Below are 21,558 nucleotides of genomic sequence, written 5' to 3'. Positions count from 1 at the left end.
GACCAATATGGCGAAACCCTGTCTCCATTAAAAATACAAAATTAGCTGGGCGTGGTGGCGCATGCATGTAATCCCAGCTACTCGGGAGGCTGAGGCAGGAGAATCGCTTCGCTTGAACCCAGGAGGCAGAGGTTGAGGTTAGCCGAGATTGTGCCACTGCGCTCTAGCCTGGGCAACAAGAGCGAAACTCCACCTTAAAAAAAAGAAATGAAAATCAGGTTGGCTGCAGTAGCTCATGCCTGTAATCCCAGCACTTTGGGAGGCCAAGGTGGGCAGATCACAAGCTCAGGAGTTCAAGACCAGCCTGGCCAACATAGTGAAACCCCGCCTCTACTAAAAATGCAAAAAAAATTAGCTGGGTGTGGTGGCAGGTGACTGTAGTCCCAGCTACTTGGGAGGCTGAGGCAGGAGACTCGCATGAACCCGGGAGGTAGAGGTTGCAGTGAGCCGAGATCGTGCCACTGCACTCCAATCTGGGCAACACAGTGAGACTCTGTCTCAACAACAACAGCAACAACAACAAAACAAAACAAAACCCAACAACAACAAAGACTGAGAAACTGGCAGAGATTGGAGGAGAAAAAAGAAACATGACAACTAAGTGCAACATGGAAGCCTGAACTGGATTCTGGAGCAGAAAAAGAACATTTGTGGGAAAACTGACAAAATTCCAATAGGTATGTAGATTAGTTAATAGTAGTGTCTCAATATTAATTTCCTGGTTTTGATAACCGCACTATGATTACAAAAGATGTAAACATTAGGGGGAGCTGGATGAAGGGTATTTGAGAATCCATATTATTTTTGTAGCTTCTTTTTAAGTCTAACTTTTTAAAATCCCAGACTAGTTGTGCCCCCAAGACACTTAACAGAAGAAAACACAAATCCTCTTTGGAGGATGGTACCTTCAATCCAAAGATCAAATAATCTCCGTGAATAATTTTCTAATAAAAACAAGATTATAGTAAAAAAATTAAAAACATGTACCCATGGAAACAAGGACTCATTAGGAAGTACTGGTAGAAACAGATTCATAAAAACTTCAGATCCTGATATTATCAGATACAGATTTTAAGACAATGCTGCTATGTTTAGAGAAATAAAATATTAAAAATATCTCCAGGGGGCTGGGCTCAGTGGCTCACGCCTGTAATCCCAGCACTTTGGGAGGCTGAGGCAGGCAGATCACAAGTCAGGAGCTCAAGACCAGCCTTGCCAACATGGTGAAATCCTGTCTCTACTAAAAATACAAAAATTAGCTGGGTGTGGTGGTGCACGTCTGTAATCCCAACTACTTGGGAAGCTGAGGCAGGAGAATTGCTTGAACCTGGGAGGTGGAGGTTGCAGTGAGCTGAGATCACGCCATTGAACTCCAGCTCTGGGCAACAGAGCAAGACTCTGTCTCGGGGAAAAAGAAAAAAAATCTCCAGGGAAGAGGAAAATGTAAAATACAATCTTCTCAGATTTGGAAAAGATCCAAGATATCTAGAAATACAAAATACTAACTTAAAATTAAAAACCCAGGCCAGGTGCAGTGGCTCACGCCTGTAATCCCAGCACTTTGGGAGGCCAAGGTGGGAAGATCACTTGAGGCCAGGAGTTCAAGACTAGCCTAGGCAACATTGAAAAACTCTGTCTCTAATAAAAATTTAAAAATTAGCTGCACGTGGTAGCACACAACTGTTAATCCCAGCTACTTGGGAGGCTGAAGCACGAGAATTGCTTGAACCTGGGAGGCAGAGGTTGCAGTGAGCCAAGATCATGCCACTGCACTCCAGCCTGGGCAACAGAGTAAGACTCTGTCTCAAGCAAACAAAAACAAAAAATGTCACAAAACCCAACAGGTAGTAGCAAAATTAAAGACTTCTAAGCATTAGAAGACATCATTAAGAAAATAGATCTAGGCCAGGCGAGGTGGTTCACACCTGTAATTCTAGCACTTTGGGAGACCAAGGCAGGTGGATCATGAGGTCAGGAGATCGAGACCATCCTGGCTAACACAGTGAAACCCTGTCTCTACCAAAAAACACAAAAAAATTAGCCAGGCGTGGGAGCGGGCGCCTGTAGTCCCAGCTACTCAGGAGGCTGAGGCAGGAGAATGGCGCGAACCCAGGAAGTGGAGCTTGCAGTGAGCCGAGATCACGCCACTGCACTTCAGCCTGGGTGACAGAGACTCCGTCTAAAAAAAAAAAAAAAAGAAAGAAAATAGATCTCTAAAGCTCAGACTGGGAGAAAATGTTTATAACACATATATCTGACTTGTATTCAGAATATATAAAAACCTCTAACTCAATAAAAAGACATAATTTTTTATGAGCAAAACATTTGAACAAATACTTCAAAGACAAAAATAAATGAATGGCCAATAGGCAAATGAAGAAATGCTCCACATCTTTAGTGACCAGAGAAATGTAAATTAAAACCGCAATGAGATACCACTACATACTCACAAGAAGGCTACAATTAGAAAGAACAACAACACAAAATACTGGGAATGTCAACAACTGGAATTCCCACACACTGTTGGTGGGAGTGTAAAATGGCATAACCTACTTTGGAGGAATAAAAAGCTTTGCAGTTTCTTCTTAACTTAATGGACAGAGTTTAAGAACACAAGTGACAACTGAAGAGAAAATTACCAAATTAGAAGACTAGTCAGAAGGAACTATCTACACTACAATACAAAGACAAAGATGGAAAAGAGAAGCGCTATGTTAGTATAGTCCCCGTAAGTTTAAACTGCAGTTCCAGAAAGGACAGAGTGAATGTGACTGAGGCAATACTTTATGAGGTAATGGCTGATAATCTCCTAACAATGAAAGACACCAATTCACAAACTCAAGATGCCCAATGAACCCAAAGAAATAAAAAGAAATCCACACCTAGATATATCATAAAGAAACTGCAGAACGCCAAAGACTAAGTAAGATGATCTTAGAAGATAAAAGATGACCTTTCCAGAGAAAACACTTGGTTCCCCTAATGACCACGAATAGGGCCCATATTAGCAGATCGCTTTAAAATAAAAAGACACATATAAAAATGTAATATGAAAAGATATTTTCTTGCTGAAATCTTTTAGTAGTTCCCTATTACAAACAGGCACAAAAAGCCTTCCAAGGCCAGTCCCCTGCCAACCTTCTATCTCCTGTAACTCTGTTCCCTTTATCCTTGTTCTTTCCCTAGGCATGCTTCTTCCCTATTTTTCACAGGACTAACTCTGTCTTTCTAGACTTAGCTATAGCATAATTTCTTCCCAGAAGCTTTCTGTGCTCCTAGGCATTCCAGAGTGACCCTCCTTTGCGTTCTCATAGCACCCCAGGTACAAACTCTAGCAGAGGACATATTACATTTTATGAGTTATCTTCTTATGAGTCCTTCACCTCATCTGAAGCTTTTTAAGGATAGTGACAGTGTCTAATTCATTTTTGCACTCCCAGTAGCTAGTCCAGTGCCTGGCCAAGAAATGCCTGAACTGAACTGAATGAAGGATCTTTCAAGGCTGAAACAAACTGTCCTTGAGAAATAAAAGTTTAAATGTACAGTAGGTAGCTACAGAATGAAAATAAGAAAAAAAATCCAAGAAACTAGAGTAGACACACAGACCTCAAATTTAAAATAAATGTCAACAAAAGTTTAATAAGCCTTTCTGTGTGACTAGATTTATCCTAGGTACTGGGGATGAAACAGAGAAGACAGATCTGGTACCATCTTAGATTTCAAGAATGTCAGAGCTGGACCTTACCAAAATAAAAGAAAATCAGTTATCTGAACTCCTTCATTACACAGATGAAGAAACTGAGGCCCAGAGGAGATGCCTTGGTCACAGAGCAAGTGAGGGATAGGTAACCAAATAAGATACCAATTTAGGGAGAAAGGGAAAAAATGGAAAAGCAAATCACAGGAAACAAGAACCTGTAATTTTTTCTTCCCACATCAGACAGGTAATATGCTGACATTATAATAAGGTTTGAGGAAGGCACACCTCAAACAAATGTGAAAGCCCAATCATTATGTTTATGAACTACAAAAATATCAAGGACCTGTAATTTTAACAGCAATGCACTTGACAGTGAAAGGCTAAAGAAGGAGAAGAAACTACAACAAAACTTAGGCTGAGCAGAATCCAGATGTTTGCAAATATGTATTTACAGGAAAACATTTTCTTTTCCTGTTCTCTCATCCTAGGCTTCAATTAGTTTGAAACTTATTTTATTACTTTAATTTCTCAACTGCTAGACTTTGAGCTCAAGCATTCAGGACATTTACTTAGCACATCATTGGTACTCAATGCATATTTGGAGAGTAAATGATTAACTTTTTTTTATTAGAATAAGTCCATTTTCCTTTCGAGTTCTATCTTCATTTAAAAAAACAGGTCATCTTCTTTAGACTGTGCACAGCACTACTTTGCTACCAAACGAAAGCAAACACATAAACAACAATTTGTTCAGCTGAAAAATTTGAGATTTTAACAAAACAATGCTTTGCATTGTTCAAGCTTATTTTATTTTTGTGTTTAACAAGTATCTGTTTTCTGAACAACCCAAAGTTTGAAGCCCGAGAAGGCAGACATTTGCCACATAGCCCACACTGAGTTCCTGGGTTCCTGCACCTTTATGCTGCTATGTGAGAATGGCTGTGACTGTGGGCATCTGCTGTGCTACCTTACTAATGCTACCTTAGTCCAGACATGAGATGCAGGCACATGAAACCCACCCTGTGCCCAAGATGTGTGTACAGGTATGTTCACTGAAGCAATGCTTCTGATAGTGAAAAACTGGAGGCAATCTAAATGTTCACTGTTAGCAGACTGGATTAAAAACATTATGGTGTATCAGTGCAATGAAAATGCTACACACATTTACCCCAACATGGAAGGACTTCAACAATGTAATGTTAAGTAAAAAAAAAAAAAGCACGTTTGCTCCCACTTACATGCTATTATGTGCTTATATTTATTTAGGTGTATACATGCATAGAAGAATGCTTGTAAGGCTATTCATCAAAATGTAATCAGTAATATCACCTCTGGGGGATAAGATTCCTAGGAATTTTTACTTTGGATAAGTTACTTTTTAAATAATAGTTATTATTATAAATAATATTTTAAAATTACTGTTTAAATAATGTTTGAGGCCAGGTGCTCACGCCTATAATCCCAGCACTTTGGGGGGCCGAGGTGGGAGGATTGCCTGAGGTCAGGAGTTCAAGACCAGCCTGGCCAACATGGTGAAACCCCATCTCTACCAAAAACACAAAAATTAGCCAGGCATGGTGGCACATGCTGTAATCCCAGCTACTCAGGAGGCTGAGGCAGGAGAATCACCTGAACCATGCAGTGGAGGTTGCAGTGAGCCGAGATCACACCACTGCACTCCAGCCTGGGCGACAGAGCAAGACCCTGTCTCAAAAAAAGAAAGAAAAGAAAGAAAGAAAAGAAAGAAAAACACCCCCAAAAAACTAAAAAACAAACAAACAAAAATAATGTTTGAATATTCTACTGAAGTACGTATTATCTTTTTTTTATTTTTTCTTTCTGAGATAGGGTTGCACCCTGTCACCAGGCTGGACTGTGCAGTGGTGTGATCATGGCTCACTGCAGTCTTGACCTCCCAGGTCTCAGATGGTCCTCCCCTCTCAGGCCCACAAGCAGCTGGGACTACAGGCACACGCCACCACACTTGGCTAATTTTTGTTTTTTGTTTTTGGTAGAGACGGGGTTTCACCAGGCTGTTCTCAAACTCCTGGGCTCAAGCAATCTGCCGCCTCAGCCTCCCAAAGTGTTGGGATTACAGGCATGAGCCACCACGTGCAGCCTGTCTCATTTTTTGATGCAAAATATTTCTTTATTTTTCCATCAGACTACTGATTCATTTGGTATGCTTTTGGCTGGAGGTTGTATTTCTTAATAATCAGAAGAAATAAAGCCTAAAGTTCAAGGCTACGGCAAGCTATTATCGTGCCTGCAAATAGCTACCATACTCCAACCTGGGTGACACAGTGAGACCTCCGCCTCTTCAAAAAAGGCAAATTTGGCCGGGCGCGGTGGCTCACGCCTGTAATCCCAGCACTTTGGGAGGCCGGTAGGCGGATCACAAAGGTCAGGAGATCGAGACCCATGGTGAAACCCGTCTCTACTAAAACTCTAAAAATTGGCAGGCTGTGATTTGTGAGCCTGTAGTCCCAGCTACTGGGAGGCTGAGGCAGGAGAATGGTAGGAACCAGGTGAGCCTGCAGTGAAGCTGAGATCAGCCACCGCCAAGCCTAGGCTGACAAATGAGACTCAAATCTCAAAAAAAAAAAAAAAAAAAAGGCAAATTGATAAGACATCAACATCTACGGAGAAAGTCGAAAGAAAAAAATTGTGTTGGTAACATCAAACAAAGATCAGGAATTTCAGTAATAATGAGGCTGGGGAGAGTGATATAATAATCACAACAAATTTCAGAAAGTATAAGCTTAGAAAGATTGAGGGAAGAAAGGACTCATTTGTTTTTTTTCTTTTTTCTTTTTTAAAGGCCTTCAATTTTGAAAATGTACAAAGTTTCATGTCCCTGTGAGAGATATAAAGAATAAGACAAAATCTTCTTTAGATTTTGAGAAGGAGTCTCGCTCTGTCACCCAGGCTGGAGTGCAGTGGCGCAATCTCGGCTCACTGCAAGCTCCGCTTTCCGGATTCACACCATTCTCCTGCCTCAGCTTCCCCAGTAGCTGGGACTACCGGTGCCCGCCTCTGTGCCCAGCTAATTTTTTGTATTTTTAGTAGAGACAGGGTTTCACTGTGGTCTTGATCTCCTGACCTCGTGATCCATCCGCCTCGGCCTCCCAAAGTGTTGGGATTACAGGCGTAAGCCACCACACCTGGCCCGAGAGTGATATAATAATCAAAACAAATTTCACAAAGTGTAAGCTTAGAAAGATTGAGGGAGGAAAGGAGTCATTTGCTTTTTTTTTTTAATTTTTAAAAGACCTTCAATTTTGAACATGTACAGTTTCATGTCCCTGTGAGAGATATAAAGTATGAGACACAATCTTCATTCTTAAGTAGCTGAAGATGAGATGAACCCTTATGAAGCAGCCAATATAAAGCAAGAATAAATATTTGTATAAACTGGCAAGTGATTTGAGAAGTACACAAATAAGGCAAAAATATAGTAATTATTTTAAGGGAAATAAAGTACATACCTGTACGACCTTCAAAAAATTATCTAACCACTCTATACCTCAGTTTCCTCATCTGAAAGATGGTGATTAAAAAAAACTACCTTTCAAGTTATGCTAGCATTAAAATGCAATAATATATATGAAATGTTTAGCACAGGTTAACTATGTAATATACTACAGCTAATAATTATTTATGATAAAGTGAAAATTCCAAATAGAATATTGGCTTTAGCTCAAAGGAAAACATGCAATTTGAGAGCTGAAACTTCAGAGATAATCTGGTTCAAAGCCCTAACTTTGCAGGTGATGAAACTGAGGCATGGGTCAACAAAGTTCAACCTGTAAAGATACAATTTGCATGAAGGTCCCTGCCCAAGATCACAGAACTTGTTAGCTCCTGACTCCCATTTCAGTTTCTTTCCATTTCATTACCCCTTTTTAAGTCAAAAACAAATAGTCACATATTGGATGATTTCCAGGCATGACAAAAACTCATCCCCTGGAATGAGGAAGGTCTGATGCTCTAACAATGTTATTAATCATGTGAGGGAATGCCTGATAAAGTCAATGTTTTCCTGGTCATACTGTTTACAGGAGGCATGTATACAAGCTACTATGTGACATTCAGATGGTATACATCCACTAGATAGGGCCATGTTTAATTTTGTTTTATTTGAACTAATGTCTAAATTAGAGCACAATGAAAGTTTTGTTATTATCCTTTCGGTCACTATCAGAAACTTAATCCCCCAGCATCAAAGACCAGCAAGTCCAGCAGCACCAACTTTAATTGAAAAAGAAAAAAGGACAAATGTTAATACTGCTTTTGTTTCTGGAAGAGGACTGTTATTCAATGTCAGATCCCCACTGCTGGTTAATAAAAACATTTCAGAAGTCAGAATAGATCTTTTAATTTTCTTTTTAAATGTTCTATCAGGACTCATAATAAAACAGGCCCCAGATACTTCCAATACACTACACTGTACTCGCAATTGGAGCTTTTCATTCAGTCTTTTTTTTTTTTTTTTTGAGATGGAGTCTTGCTCTGTCGCCCAGGCTGGAGTGCAGTGGCCGGATCTCAGCTCACTGTAAGCTCCGCCTCCCGGGTTTACGCCATTCTCCTGCCTCAGCCTCCCGAGTAGCTGGGACTACAGGCGTCCGTCACCTCACCCGGCTAGTTTTTTGTATTTTTTAGTAGAGACGGGGTTTCACCGTGTTAGCCAGGATGGTCTCGATCTCCTGACCTCGTGATCTGCCCGTCTCGGCCTCCCAAAGTGCTGGGATTACAGGCTTGAGCCACTGCGCCCGGCCCAGTCTTTCTTTTTTCTTAACCAAAATGACACTATTCCCTATGTTAACTTAATGGCCTGGCACCTTGCACTAATTCCAACATGGATGGAACACTACTATGCTTTGAACTGAGGATACAAAGACAAAGAAGACATAGTTCTTGTGGAAAACTCAAGGTCTAAAAAGAACATAGTCTCTTCTCTATCAGTTACTGTACTGTGTGACCACAGGCAAACTGCTTAATTCTCTGTGTCTTAGGTTCTTCCCTTACATTTAAGAGAAAGTAGTACCTACCTCACAAGGTTGTATGACTGAAATAAATATATGTAAAGTGCTTGGAACAGTGTCTGGGGCACAGTAGGCAGTACATGTGTTAGCTGTTGCCATTACTGTATTCACCTTCATCATTATTATAAGCCAGCTCTAATAACCTGAAAGATCAACTCTGACTTTAGAGCTGATGTTTAAGTCACTGGCACAGAAAAGTCTAACAGATTAAATGTAAATAAGAGCAGACCTTAAAGAGCCTGAAGACAGAGCTTAAGAAAATCTGGCACAAGGACTGATGGAGGGTGGAGAGAAGGACACCCGTAACAGGCAGAGCTGTAAGGAATTTAGGCACTTGCTTTCATCCATGAATGGTAGTTAGTAGTAACAGAGAGGACTTAAAAGGTCTTGCAGCTAAATGGAGAGAGTAGATATGAAAATGCAGCCAAGCTAAAATGATTACCACCCAGCTAAACTGAGGCACTGCATAGTTCCTAAGAACATGTCCACCTTGGAAGGGGCTTCGGTTTCTTCAAGGGTGGAAATACTATGACTATCTTGGGCTTCCTGGAATGTGAAATGTTTATACTTTCAAAAGGAGATTTCATGAAAATTTTTGGAAAAGAAATTGAGAACCTTTTCATAATAAACAGGAAGGCTAGGGGAAGATGGGCAGTTGGAATGACATTCTACTTAACAAACTTTAACTTAGAACAGGGATAGAAATAGACTGGGGTGTACCCTGAGGAGCCCTTCATTGGAGACAAGTGATGACACAGGGACATATTCAGCATTCTCTCAGGAAAGAGCAGTCATGTCTAATCCTAATAAAGAAAACTGTAGCATTTTTAATACTTCCCCCGCTACATCCCGCCATCACCTGTTTTGGTCACATGGCTCACCAGGAGACTTCTTAGACCTAAAAAGAAGGTTACAAAGTTAAAATGTTCTTGTTTGGAACTGGAGAGGGTTAGAGAAAAACTGTTTTCCAAACTGGTGGTCACTTTCTTCTTCCCACCACCATAAAAACAAGACTATTAATCAAAGTATGGCTTTTTCTTCCCTGAACGTGCCTCTTTTACTTTGTTCACAATATACCCTCTTTTGGAATGACTTTCCTCAAATTTTCACCTGATAAATTCTTAACCTTAACAGCCCAGTTCAGACATAACTTCTATATCGCCATTGTAAGATCCCAGGGTAAAATGACTACATTATTTGCAGTGCTGCAATACTCTTATTAGAGAACTTATCACACACTCTGTTTAGTTGTCTGTTTTCTCTTAGACTGGAAAGGATTTAAGGGCAGAAATTATATCTCCTATTTATCTTTGTTTCCCTAATAAAGTACATGGCACATGGCAGGTATTCAAATGCGTACTGTATGAGATAAAATCTGAACACCTTAAGTGAGGGCTTCTTGCAAAAGTCAAGCTATGACTGTAGAAAATAGAAGTGGGATTAACTTTAAGCCCACAAGTGCCTCTTTAGCAAGGTTCCACCAGGATCACCAGAGAATTAATGAGATAATTCCCTTTGATTTACATAGCCCATCCCTAGGAAAGGGCACTATTTCCTCCTATAGGTCATCTCCATGGCTCAAGTAGATTTACTTAGCCTTTGATGTAAATTACACATGACTGATCCATGGATTTGCTGCTCAGTGTTTCTACCTATACCTCACCCTGCTTTTGCATGTGGAATCTTTTAATACTCAGAACCCAGGACTATTTTCCCCGTTCCCTTTACAAACCTCACTAAAGTCTTTTCTTTTATAAAGTCATTCTCATTTGATAAAGAGATGGATTTGAAATTCTTTTTTTTTTTTTTTTGGAGCTTATCATTAAATAGGCACGCCCCAAAAAACATGTACATGGGAGTAGGCTGTAAATTCAGACTTCTTTCATCCTGGAAGAGAAGCTCTTCTTCTGTTAGTCTGGGTTGAATTCAACAAACTAAACCCAAGGAAAAGGAAGATGAGTATTATTTAGCATTTTCTAAGTCCAAGCACTGCTCTAGGTAACATACATATGCTATTTCATTTTATCTTAAGAATGCTGCAGGATAAAGAAACTGAAGCTAGCCCAGATTAGGTCACATAATTGAGGTCACTTAGCTAGTAAATGATGGAACTAGAATTCAAATGTAGGTCTGATCCCAAAGCCAATGAGAGTGCGTGCTACTATACCACCACACCCAAGATAAAACACAGGTCTTTTGTCCACTTCTGGTTAGGTTTAGCAGAAAAATAGATACCAGGTTGGTACTTCTTCCTGAATGCTTTGAGATCTCGTTTGTAATTTATCTCCAGCCCTCAGCCCTGACCACTCCTCTGACTTAGGTTCTTCGTCTTTTTTTTTTTTTTTTTTGAGGTGGAGTCTCGCTCTGTCGCACAGGCTGGAGTGCAGTGGCACAATCTCGGCTCACTGCAACCTCTGCCTTTCGGGTTCAAACAATTCTCCTTCCTCAGCATCCTGAGTAGCTGGGGTTACAGGAACCCACCACTAAATGCAGCTAATTTTTGTATTTTTAGTAGAGATAGGATTTCATCATGTTGGCCAGACTGGTCTCAAACTCCTGACCTCAGGTGACCCGCCTGCCTTGGCCTCCCAAAGTCCTGGGATTACAGACATGAGAGACCGCACCTGGCCTGACTTAGGTTCTTAGTATCTAACTGCCTACTTACCACATCCACTTGAAACACTAATGTGCGTCACACTCAACATGTCCAAACCTGAACTCCTGATTTGAGGGCCTCCACCCAAACACGCTCCTCCTTGACTCTTCCCTTCTCAGGAGATGGCAACTTCATTCTTAGGAGTTTTGGTCCCCAAACAGGAATCATCTTTGATTTTCCCCTCACAACCCACATCCAACCCAGCCACATATCCTGTGGAAATAGGTGCTATATGATATTTATTAAAATTAATATCCAGGATGTTAGCATTTCCCCCCACCTCCACTCTCCCATCCTAGTCCCAGCCAGCATCGCCACCCACGAAGACTACTGACTATGCAGCCACCTACTTGGTCTCCTGCTCCTACCCTTGCCCTCCTATAGCCTACTTTTTGCAGCAGAACAATCCTCAGAAACCCAAGTCAGACTGTGTCATTGCTCAAAACCCTCTAGAAGCTTTCTTACTCAGAATAAAATATAATAAAGTCCTTACCATGACTTCTAAGATTCTACAGGATTCCTCCCTGCATCCCAATCTTATCTCAGATCTCCTCTTTTCTCTGCTACATTCTCTTTGTTCCACTCACACTGGCCTCCTTGCTGCCCTCAGACCTGCTGAGCAGCCTCTTATTTCAAAATCTGTGCATATGATTCCCCTCTGCCTCGAACTGCTTTCCTCAGGCATTCACGAGGCCTGTTTCTGCACTCCACTTGGGTCTCTTCTCAAATGTCATCTTATCAGAGAGGCCTCCTTTGTTCGCCCTAACCCTACCTGTGCCGACCTCCATTCCTTTCCCCTGTTTAATTTTTCTCTGTAGCACTTATTACACCTGACAGATAGTTCTTTGTTAATCGAGCTGTTGCCCCTCCCTCTGCCCTTGATGTAAGTTCCAAAAGGTCTGGGCCTTTGTTTTGTTTGTTGCCATAACCCCAGTACTCGGAAGTGAGCCAGGCACATAGCAGACAAATTTGAATACAGGAAAAACATGTCTATATTAACTCATTTTTGGCCTAAGGTTGTCTGTAACAGGGAACAAAACAAAGCCTGTAAAACCCCCATATTACATAATAAGTTCAGGTTTCAGTGGTAAAATTTAAATATTAAGAATTTTATCTTTCAATCTTCCCTTTAGAGTAAAACTGACAGAAGAGGAATCACGTTGATTTTTGGCCCTTGCCCCTAACTATTACCAACAGTCACAAATTCTACATAATTAGCTATAAAACCTTTCTCCTCTCTCTCAGTTTTACCTTATTTGTTATGTCCACTTTATACAAACTACTCAACAAGAATTCAAGCATAATGCTATTTCCTTACAGAAAAAATTCATGGCAAGGTTTTTTCTTAAAGTATTTCCTGCTGGCTGGGAGCGGTGGCTCACACCTGTAATCTCAGCACTTTGGGAGGGTGAGGCAGGTGGATGACTTGAGGTCAGGAGTTTGAGACCAGCCTGGCCAACATGGCAAAACCCTGCCTCTACTAAAAATACAAAAATTAGCCAAGTGTGGTGCACATGCCTGTAATCCAAGCTACTCGTGAGGCTGTGGCACAAGAATTGCTTGAAACTGCGAGAGAGAGGTTGAAGTGAGCTGGGATCATGCCACTGCACTCCAGCCTGAGCGACAGAGTGAGACTGTCTCAAAAAACAAAACAAAACAAAAAAAGCATTTCCTATTAAATGTTACAACATGAAAATATGGGGCCAGGTGTGGTGGCTCACACCTGTAATCCCAGCACTTTGGGAGGCTGAGGCAAGGCAGATGGCTTGAGCTCAGTAGTTCAAGACCAGCCTGGGCAACATGGCAAAACTCTGTCTCTACAAGAAATACAAAAAAATTAGCCGGGTGTGGTAGTGTATCCCTGTAGTCTCAGCTACTCAGGAGGCTGAGGTAGGAGGATGGCTTGAGCCTGGGAGGTGAAGGTTGCAGTGAGCCAAGATGATGCCACTGCATTGCAGCCTGGGCGATAGAGCCAGACCCTGTCTCCAAAAAAAAAAAAAAAAAGGAAAAGAAAAAGGCCAGGCCCGGTGGCTCACACTTGTTAATCCCAGCACTTTGGGAGGCCAAGGTGGGGGATCACCTGATGTCAGGAGTTCAAGACCAGCCTGACCAACATGGTGAAACCCTGTCTCTACTAAAAATACAAAAATTAGCCGGGCGTGGTGGTACCTGTAATCCCAGCTACTTGAGAGGCTGAGGCAGGAGGATGGCTTGAACCCAGGAGGCGGAGGCTGAAGTGAGCAGAGATTACACCACTGCACTCCAGTGTGGGTGACAGAGCAAGACTCTGTCTCAGAAGAAAAAAAAAAAGGAAAAGAAAAGAAAGAAAAAGAAATATGGAATAGCAGAGTTTAGATTTTGGATATAGCAGCTAGGTAGTCTGGTAATGTCCCAGGGGGACATTCTACCAGTAAAATTGGGTATTTGTTGATGAAAATGCTTCTTACATTCTGCCTTACTATAAGGTTCTGGATTGGCTGATGGTTGCCATGGAAAGAGTTGTAATGCTAATATGGATTAGCCCCATAGGGTTTTACCACTGGTTACAAAATTATTTTTTGTGAAGTCACTGAAAAGGTAACATGGTATGTGGGGCTAAAAAATTGGTGACACTCCCTGAAAGTGGGGGAGGACGGAAGAGCCCAAACTCCTCCTCCAGGCCAGAATCTGTCCATTCCTTTTCCTTATAATACCTACAGTTTGATAAACTAAGTTCTAGAGCCTCTTTAAATCGTACATCCTCCATGAAGCCTCTTTTTTTTGGAGACAGAGTCTCGCTCTGTCACCCAGGCTGGAGTGCAATGGCGCGATCTTTGCTCACTGCAACCTTCACCTCCTGGGTTCAAGCAATTCTCCTGCCTCAGCCTCCCGAGTAGCTGGGATTACAGGCACATGCCACCACACCGGCTAATTTTTGTATTTTTAGTAGAGACAGGGTTTCACCATGTTGGTCAGGCTGGACTTGAACTCCTGACGTCATGATCCACCCACCTTGGCCTCCCAAAGTGCTGGGATTACAGGCATGAGCCACTGTGCTCAGCCCATGAAGCCTTTTCTAATAAACTCCAGCTCTCAGTTCTTATTTTCTTTTTTTTTTTTTTTGAGATGGAGTCTCACTCTGTCGCCCAGGCAGGAGTGCAGTGGCGCTATCTTGGCTCATTGCAACCTCCTCCTCCCAAGTTCAAGCGATTCTCCTGCCTTAGCCTCACGAGTAGCTGGGACTATAGGCGTGTGCCACCAAGCCTGGCTAATTTTTGTATTTTTAGTAGAGACAGGGTTTCACCGTGTTGGCCAGGTTGCTCTCAAACTCCCGACCTTAGGTGATCCGCCCGCTTCTGCCTCCCAAAGTGCTGGGTTTACAGGCATGAGCCACCACGCCCAGCCTTGTTTTCATCTTCTAATTCATATTTTTTAAAAGCAGCTTTCGGCCGGGCGCGGTGGCTCAAGCCTGTAATCCCAGCACTTTGGGAGGCCGAGGCGGGTGGATCACGAGGTCAGGAGATCGAGACCATCCTGGCTAACATGGTGAAACCCCGTCTCTACTAAAAATACAAAAAAAAAACCTAGCCGGGCGTGGTGGCGGGCGCCTGTAGTCTCAGCTACTCGGGAGGCTGAGGCGGGAGAATGGCGTGAACCCGGGAGGCGGAGCTTGCAGTGAGCTGAGATCACGCCACTGCACTCCAGCCTGGGAGCACAGCGAGACTCCGTCTCAAAAAAAAAAAAAAAAAGCAGCCTTCATATATTTTAAGAATCTAATGAGTCTCTTGCATGGTTCTCTAGATGCAAGTGGAATTAACAACTGCACTGAGTACCCACCCTGAGCCAGGCACCAGTGCCAACTGGTGTCACATGAACTATTTCATTAAATCCTCAAAATAATCCTTTAGACAGGTATTATTAACCTACTCTTTAGATGAGGAAACTGAACTTCAAAGAGGTTGTGACTTTCCCAATACAGTAAGTTATCTCCCTAAAATAAACCTTAATACTAGCATTAAACTCAGACTCCTCAAAGGAAAGGGTTGCTCAACTTCTGCAACCTCTCCAGCATTCAGAAAAGTCTTGGCTCACAACAGTCAATCAACCAAAACATGATTTAAAGAAAAAAATCAACATACTGATTTAAAGAAAACCAACAATGAAAAAAATTCACTACATTTAATGTGAGCAGGTGGGATGGGAGAGACTTTTTAAAAAAGAAATCAAACATATTAAGAGACTTCTAACAATGCCCACGTACTGTTTTGAAAAAAAAATTACGAACACTTATATAAAGCTCTAACTATGAACACACTGATGTTTGGTCATAATCAACTGTGAGATGTGTTATAAGTCATTTCTTATTACTGATAAAGTAATACAATAAATCCTTTACTTCAAAAAATAGCACTAAGAACAAATTCAAAATGCTCACTATGTTTTCTCAGGCGGAAGGGAAAAGGTGGTTATGGCTAGCCCTTTGGGCAAACTGAAAGCAACAGAAGCATTTGAGCATGTGTCTTGATAGAAAATAGGTTAGGAACCACTGATTTAGGAGTAAGTATTGGGACAGGGATCACCTATTTTTGGACTCCATTCCCAACTGCTGCTGGCTCATTGGATGGACATGAGCAATGCATGAAGAAACCTGGCCTCTGTCTACTCAGGGCTTCAAAAGCATGGGACAAACTACCCACTGCCAGGTCGCCCTTCTGGGGCAATTAGACACTGCTTAATGTTCTGAGCAGGCATCTGTTTTCTTGTTTCTCCAGGATAGTGAGGGAGCAAGAGTAGTTTGCTACTTCTGGAAACTGCCAAGTGAATTGGCTTGTGGAAATGAAACCAGTAGACTTTGAAGTTGATTAACTCAGTTGCCTACTTCTGAGAAGGAAGGAAGGTCAAAGGACGAGTCTGTTAAAACAAACTCATATTTTTAAAAAGTAGGAATGTATTATGTAGACAAGGTTACAAAGAGTGTCTTTATGATTTTAAACAAATACAGTTGCTTCTAAGTGATCATCAACGTAAGAGTTAGGAGATTAAAAGCATATTCCATTTGCTCAGCTATTAAATACATAATAAAAATCTATTTCCTACTTCTCCAAGGTGTTGGAAATCGATTAATGTCTGTGGAAGCTTTCAAGTATAAAGTTCTCCCTCACTGCTGAGCACTATTCTATTTAAACTCCTCTCTGCTTGCTTACTGTCAGTCAACTTCTTATGTCTATCTGGGATGCCAGGATGGAGAATATCAATGAACTGCACGCAATCTTATAAGCCTGAAAATTCTCGGGAGCAGGAAAGCTTAAAAAGACAGAAATGAAAATGTGAAACCTCCAGACCAAGGTTTATTTAAATGCCAGAAAAATTATTTCAAGCAAAAAAGAACCAGTTCCAAATAACCTGTCTCCTCAGATCCCTAGGTGAGAGAGAAGGTGCTTTAGAAACCAAAATGAACATTTATTAATAAAACATACCAGAGAAGAGCACAAATACAACAAAGACAATAATTCCAAATAATGCTGTACCCATTTCATTCAACATACGATTACTGAACACCTACTACAGGCAAGACAACATGTTAGGCACTGAGTAACTTGTAGCACTGCATTCAAGCAGGACATGAAACCCAAGTGAAACAAATTAGGCATCACACTTGCTAATGTAAAAGCAACAACACAGAAACACACATGTTAAAACACTCAACTGATAGAACTTAAGTTCTGGAAAGTGAATCCTCAAAGCATACTGAATTAATTCCTTCATTATAGATTTGATTTTGGTAAACTTTGATATACGTCTATGCGATAAGATTCATCAATAGTTGTTTGTTTGTTCTGTTTTTTGAGACAGAGTCTCGCTCTGTCACCCAGGCTGGAGCGCAGTGGTATGATCTCGGCTCACTGCAACCTCCGCCTCCCGGGTTCAAGTGATTCTTCTGTCTCAGCCTCCTGAGTAGCTGAGACTACAGGAGCACACCACCACGCCCGGCTAATTTTTGTATTTTTAGTAGAGATGGGGTTTCACCATGTTGGCCAGGATGGCCTTAAATTCCTGACCTCAGGTGATCCTCCCACCTCAGTCTTCCAGACTGCTGGGATTACAGGCACGAGCCACTGTGCCTGGCCTAAGATTCACCAATAGTTTTACGCTTTCCAGCCAATCAGCCATAATCACTACCTAAACCCAAAGAACAGGCTTTAGACCAGATGAAAGAAATATAATTCCAGAAAAAATTTAAAGAAGTCTAAACAAGTCTAACACTCCCAGTACAAGGAAATGGCTTACTGATTCTATAGCTTGTTTCCACAGACTGAACAAAGTATAGCTGGTTTACACTGCAGCAGAAAGAATTAAACTAGAATAAAGGCTATCCCATGGATAACTGAGTGAATTCATAAAAGTCTTGAAATCACCTTCCATGGTTACACCTTCTGATCCATTAATTTTATGCTAGGAATCTATCCTTAGAAAATAATTGGAGAAGCTGTCAAAGATATATGTACCCAACAATTCCCTAGGTGTGTATCCCATAGTAATGTGTGCTTATTTGCACCAGACTGTATGTCCAAGACTGTTTATAGCAGCATTATTTGTTAATAGCTAAAACCTATAAACCATCACCAGTGAAACAGATCTGTTAATATTCATACAATGAAATATCATACACCAAAGCAAAAGAATTTACTAAGCTACATGCATAAACAAATTGTAAAAACTAAATGTTAAGTGAAAGAAGACACAAAATAATTCACAATGTATGATTCCATTTATATAAAATTCCAGAAAGGCAAAAAAAAAATGGTATTATTTATGAACATATACTTAGCAGGTAAAACTCACTATAAAGCAAAGGAAAGGAATGATTACTATAAAAGTCAGGTTAGTGGTTCCTCTGCGGGGAAGAAGAGGTTGTGCTTACAGAGGGGAAATACAGTTGTGCTGGCAACACTATTTCTTAACCTGGGTGGTGGTTACACAGGTTTTTCTTTTATTATAACATTTCATTAATATGTATATTTATGTTTTATACTCCTCTGTATATTCTTTTGAAAAATTTTAAAAAAAGATTTTTGAGACGGAGTCTCGGCTCTGCTTCAGGCTGGAGGCAGGGCCGATCTCAGCTCACTGCAAGCTCCGGGCCTCCCGGTTCACGCCCATTCTCCTGCCTCAGCCTCCCGGTAGCTGGGACTACAGGCTTCTGCCACCGCTACCGCTGTTTTTTTGTATATTTTAGTAGAGACGGGTTTCACTGGGTGAAAGCTAGCTGTGGGATGGTCTCGGGATCTCCCTGACCTCGCGGATCCGGCCTGCCTCGGCCTCCCAAAGTGCTGGGATTACAGGCTTGAGCCACCGCTACCGCCTTTTTTTTTGAGACGGGAGTCTCGGCTGTGTCGCCCCAGGCTGGAGTGCGGTGGCTGACACGGCTCACTGTAAAGCCTCCTGGCCCTGGGTTTACGCCATTCTCCGCCAGCCTCCGCAGCTGACTACAGGCGCCCGCCACCTCGCCCGGCTAGTTTTTTGTATTTTTAGTAGAGACGGGGTTTCACCGTGTTAGCCAGGATGGTCTCGATCTCCTGACCTCGTGATCCGCCCGTCTCAGCCTCCCAAAGTGCTGGGATTACAGGCTTGAGCCACCGCGCCCGGCCTAAAAAAAGATTTTGACACAAGGGCATTTCTCAGAGCTCCATTTACAGTAAGTAGTTTAGCAGGGGTTTAAGAGCAGGATTTTAGAGTCAGCTGCCTTTGATGTGAATCCCAGTTCAGCCACTTGTTCACTATACGTGGTGACCTTAGGTGATAAATTTAGCATCTCTGAGCTTCATTTTTCTCATTTCAAAGAAATAAGATAAGGCTACATATCACATAGGGTTAACATGCGATCGAATGACAGAAAGTGGTGTCTTGCATAATGCTTGGTACACAATAAGCAGTCAATACTTTTTCTCTATTTATTTATTTATTGAGATGGAGTCTCACTCTGTTACCTAGGTTGGAGTGCGGTGGCACGATCTCGGCTCACTGCAACCTTCACCTCTCGGGTTCCAGCAATTCTCCTGCCTCAGCCTCCCGAGTAGCTGGAATTACAGGCGCATACCACCACATCTGGCTAATTTTTGTATTTTTAGTAGAGATGGGGTTTTGCCATGTCGGCCAGGCTGGTCTTGAACTCCTGACCTCAAGTGATCCACCTGCTTTGGCCTTCCGAAGTGCTAGGTTTACAGGCCTGAACCACCATGCGCAGCCTCTCCTTTTATTCTTACTCTGGAGCAACAATTACGAAACAATCTAACTCTTAAGTATCTTTTTGTGCATAACACAGTTATACTAAGAGCTATGGGGGAAAAATACACAGCAAGTGGAGCTAAGACAGACAATCATAAAAAATAAAAATTTAAAGGTTACATAAAACAGAGACTGGAAGTGGCAGGGGTGCACTGCTGCTGGCCTTGAGGAGGCAATCAGCTGTGTTGTGAACTGCCTATGGACAGGGTCAATGTCTAGGCGCCACAGGCCTCAGTCCCATGGCAACAAGAAATGGGATTTGGCCAACACCCTGAATGAGCTTCCAAGAGGACACTGAGCTCCAGATGAGAACCTGGCCTGGCCAACACCTTGCATGCAGAATTGTGAGACCCTGAGCAGAGAACTCAGTTAAGCCATGCTAACTCCTGATCCTTGGCAATGGTGAGATAATAATTAGCTGACCCCTGCATCCCTCGAAAGAAACTGGCATGTGAAGCCAAATCCCAGTAAGGGAATTTCTGGGATGATCTTACATCCCAAACAGGGTCATAAAGTCACATGTCCTGCCCTCTCCAGGGATTAACTGCCCAAGACCAGATGCCTCTGTTCAAGCTCAGTGCCCCACTCCAAGGAAGGAGACCCACTTGCTAGACAGCCGCTCTCAAACCCCTCTGTGTTAATTTTGGTATCATAATTTTAGTTATAAAAATAGTCCAGTTACGCCTTCTTGAGTTACACTCAAGTAACCTTGATTGTATTTTGCATGTTCCTAAATCTGTACTCATTAAAAGACAATTCTTAGTTTGTTATTTCTACAGATGGCAGATCTCATCCATATTTGCAGCCTTCCTAATTTCATTCGTAGGGATAAAGTATCATTTCTTTTTTTTTTTTTTTTTTTTGAGACGGAGTCTTGCTCAGTCGCCCAGGCTGGAGTGCACTGGCACAATCTTGGCTCACTGCAAGCTGCGCCTCCCGGGTTCACGCCATTCTCCTGCCTCAGCCTCCCAAGTAGCTGGGACTACAGGTGCCGGCACCCATGCCTGGCTAATTTTTTGCATTTTTAGTAGAGACAGGGTTTCACCGTGTTAGCCAGGATGGTCTCGATCTCCTGACCTCATGATCCTCCCGCCTCGGCCTCCCAAAGTGCTGGGATTACAGGTGTGAGCTACCGTGCCCGGCTGGGATAAAGTATCATTTCTATTAGTCTATAACTAAACTACTTCATTTTCCAAAATGAGAACGGCAAGTTTATGAACCAAAAACCATGTTGTAAAGTTACTTGTGAAAACTTTCATCAAAATGCTCAATGACTACAAAAGATGAGAAATTATATGCCTGTATCTGGTTGTGTTGAAATAAGTATCTTCCAAAAGCCAATGCCTGAACACTCCATAGATTACTTTCCTTGTCAATGGGGAGAAAAAACTGAGTAAGGAGGATCTCACATCACCACCACAGTCCAGGGGTCTCAGCACTGGTGACAGAGGGATGCCAGCTATGTGTCATCTGATGTAATACATCAGAAGTGCACATCTAGCCAAAAATGTTTGACCTAAATCTATCAAGCTTTTATATGTATAGTCTCCAGTTAATAGGAAATATCAGGGAATAGAAGAAGGAGCTAAACGTCATTATGAGGAAGCAACCAGGTAAATCTAAAAGCAAGAACTCTCGGCCGGCCGCGGTGGCTCACGCCTGTAATTCCAGCACTTTGGGAGGCCGAGGTGAGCGGATCATGAGGTCAGGAGCAGGAGATGGAGACCATCCTGGCTAACACAGTGAAACCCCGTTTCTACTAAAAATATAAAAACAAAATTAGCCGGGAGTGGAGGTGGGTACCTGTAGTCCCAGCTACTTGGGAAGCTGAGGCGGGAGAATGGCGTGAACCCGGGAGGCGGAGTTTGCAGTGAGCCAAGATTGTGCCAGTG

The 21,558-nt window shown here is 42.1% G+C and overlaps 1 protein-coding gene and 1 non-coding gene across 8 annotated transcripts in view; both read right to left on the bottom strand.

Moving 5' to 3' along the window:
• BICDL1 (BICD family like cargo adaptor 1) overlaps positions 1-21,558 on the bottom strand; it is a 108,537-nt gene that overhangs the window by 41,355 nt on the left and 45,624 nt on the right. The window lies entirely within an intron of this gene.
• LOC116269081 lies at positions 3,935-4,036 on the bottom strand. Its single transcript, XR_004176397.1, has one exon. It is a non-coding gene; the product is annotated as a small nucleolar RNA U13 (small nucleolar RNA).

This window comes from Papio anubis, chromosome 9, assembly GCF_008728515.1.
Source record: "Papio anubis isolate 15944 chromosome 9, Panubis1.0, whole genome shotgun sequence".
In the NCBI taxonomy this organism is placed as follows: Eukaryota; Metazoa; Chordata; class Mammalia; order Primates; family Cercopithecidae; genus Papio; species Papio anubis.
The sequence above is the reverse complement of the archived record's forward strand: the minus strand, read 5'-3'. Positions and strand labels throughout refer to the sequence as shown.